The sequence below is a fragment of the Otolemur garnettii genome, unplaced genomic scaffold (assembly GCF_000181295.1).
Source record: "Otolemur garnettii isolate 467f Iridium unplaced genomic scaffold, OtoGar3 scaffold00019, whole genome shotgun sequence".
NCBI lineage: Eukaryota > Metazoa > Chordata > Mammalia > Primates > Galagidae > Otolemur > Otolemur garnettii.
In genome coordinates, this window is record NW_003852414.1 from 21,023,064 (window position 1) to 21,026,043 (window position 2,980).

A 2,980-nucleotide genomic window follows, 5' to 3' on the forward strand; every position below is an offset into this window, starting at 1 on the left:
GGCTAAGAAACCATGAACTCTTTTCAGACGTGATTTGGATATTGCCAAGAAGGTACATTCATGCTAGGTTTAAAAGGAAGTGAAGTGTTGGCCTTGCCACTACCTTCCTAAAACTTCTGTCTCTGCTGGACAGTAGGCCACAGCTTTCCTGAAGCACTTTCTGGTGGACCTTCTTCTTCTGTCCAGAGTTTGACACAGCATAGCTCCCGACACCACTGACAACCTAATGTAGCTCCCTAATGTCTGACTCGTGGTGCTCTGGAGGTCATTACAAAGGGTCTAGCCTAGAACCTGCTTCTTCAATCCATTCAATAATCTTGTCAGCACCCAATTCTTTTTTGTTTTTAATATAGGACACTTCATGAATGTGCATGTCATCCTTGCAAAGAGGCCATGCTAATCTTCTCTGTAGAGTTCCAGTTTTAGTATATGTGCTGCTGAAGTGAGCACAGCACCCGATTCTTTGCATTCAATTCCTTTATGTTTAAAATCTCTAGAGTGCTTTTTGTTATTTATTAGTTTTATTCCAAAGTACTACAGAGCTACAAATATCTGTGGGTACATGGATCACTTTGATAACACTTGAGTCGTGGCTGTAAAGTGTGCCTAACACTGAGTTTTCTCCCATTCCTTCCTGCTTGATTTGTTAAATTTTATTCCTTCTAAGCTCATGCGTGCTCTTCAGTTAGTTCTAATTTAATAGTGCGTACATGTGGTGTTTGTTCTTTCAAGAGTGCTTTTTGTCTCTTCTGCTGCACCTGGCTGATACACATACCCTAAGCCCGGCTTCAGGAGTGAGCTTGGGAACAAAACGTATTTTATTCCTTACCCGGAGGAAACCAAAGTCCCAGACAACAATGCCTGATCCTAGACCAGTAATCAGCAGCTCCGTAGCTTCGAGTGTCCTAGATTTTTTGCTATTTCAAGGACACAGAGGTGATTATCTTCTTTCTGAGCTCAACCCAGACTTTTTTCTTTTATATTTCATCTCTCACTGCTACAGGTTGGAGGAGAAAGAATGGTGCCAAAATATAAATGTATTACATGTATAGTAACCAGTAATCTCATCTTTAAGTTTATTTCAGATGTGTGGCCACAGGCTCTAATAGCTAACTCAGACCATCTCTTTCAATTTTACCACACTCCCCCAGTAAATTAGTTTTTCCATTCTCTAAATCAAGACCTTCAAAACCTCTTTTCTCTTTTCAAATACTCCCCTAACATTCTCATTTGTCACTAAGAAAATAAAAGCCATCCAAATAGAACCTCTTCCTTTCCTAATACCAAATCTGCACACCTGACTGCCTCTGTACAGGTCTCCGGCTCCCCCCTGTAGGCATCTAAGGAGGACACCTGCTGTGTTTAAAGACACCCTCTCTAGATCAGCACTGGATTTTATCCCACCTTGCCCTCTCGCAGCTGCAGGTCAACAAACCCTTTTTGTTAAGGTCTAGTAGTAACTATTTTGGGCTCTTTGTCACAGCTGTCCAAGTCTGCAGCTGTAGGGGAAAGCCTCCACAGACAGGTAGGTGTGCCTGTGTCCCAGGAGAACTTCATTTACAAAACACATGCCCTCCATTGCTGACCTCTGATTTTAAAAACTTTATCGGTTGTACTTTTTCTCCTGACTCATCTTTCCCTTTCTCTTTACTCATCTGCTTTGCAAACAATCTTAAGTAAATATCAAGGACCTCTGTTGAACTTCATCCTCCTGGAGCTACCATCCCATTTCTCCCCTTCACTTTATAATAAATGTTCTCAAATGCTTTCAATTTGCTTTCATTCTCTCTACTTCTTTGTTAATTCTTTAATCCAATTAAAAGGGCTTTACTTAAAGTAGCCTTTCTGGGGTGGGAGGGGTGGGCACAAGAAGATGGACTAGAAGCAGATGGACTAGTGTCACCACACATGACACTCTTTAGGAGAGGACTGAAAGTAGATGCCCAGCTATGGACAGGCCCTCTTGAGGGGGCATTGTAAACCATCAGAGATGCAATGGGAGGAAACCAGAGTGAATAGGAGGGAGATGGGGAGATCCACTCACCTAGATTGGAAAGTACCCGGGAGAGGCCCTTATTCATGGGGAAAGTTAGAGGAGAGAACCCCAGAGCGTCACACTCCACACATCAACACTGTGACAGGAGCTGTGAGGGGGCCCCCCACCACTACAGGCCTCTAGACTGATCAGGGACTATTGAGAGACTGTGCAGTGACACTGGGCTGGAGAGAGGGCTCAGTAAGGACCCAGTGGCTTCCATTCCAGGCTTGTACAACTGATGCTATTCTGAGCTTTCAGGTCCACAGTGGCTTGTCTATGCAAGCATTGCTACAAGTGTCTCCACATGGCCCCTACTGGGCCAAGGAGGGAATGGGGGAGAATAGAGCTCTTATGGACCCCATGACTGGGAACTGGGTGCTGGCTTCACCACCAGAGAATTCAGACAGAGCAGGTGCTGATGTCACTTGAGAAGTCCCACAGTAATAGCCTTGGTGGGGCCTGTGTAGGGAAAGAGGTCCAGCTGTCTGGTAGATCACACCACTGCAGCCCCACAGGTGTCCCTCTGTCCCCACAGCCCTATGTGGTGCCACACATGTGGTCTAGTACTCCACAAGAGCCTGATAGCCACAAGCTGTTCCTTGAAATGTGCCATGTTACATCAGGACCTGGGTGGAGGGAACACCCACAGCACCCACAGTCATGGCCTAGATAGCTTTGTCTAGCACTGACTGCCAGTGCCACAGGGAAACCAGGCAGAGCAAGCTCCTGAAATACCCACCTTCATGGAGAAGGATTTACCCAGTCCCCCATTTGAGTTTCCAACAGTGGCCTGAGAACCAACCCACCACTCCACATGAGGATCGATCCCCCAGCACTGGTTTGACCTGTGCTGACCACAGGACAGCAGGACAGTGCAGAAGAGCTGCATTTCAAGGTCTCAGTGCATCTGCCCCTCTCCTGCTGGATGAATCTTCCACTACA

General features: G+C 45.9%; 1 non-coding gene across 1 annotated transcript; it reads right to left on the reverse strand.

Moving 5' to 3' along the window:
* Window positions 1-343: 343 nt before the first annotated feature.
* LOC111724147 lies at window positions 344-450 on the reverse strand. The gene has a single exon (XR_002772491.1). It is a non-coding gene; the product is annotated as a U6 spliceosomal RNA (small nuclear RNA).
* Between the last annotated feature and the right edge of the window lie 2,530 nt (window positions 451-2,980).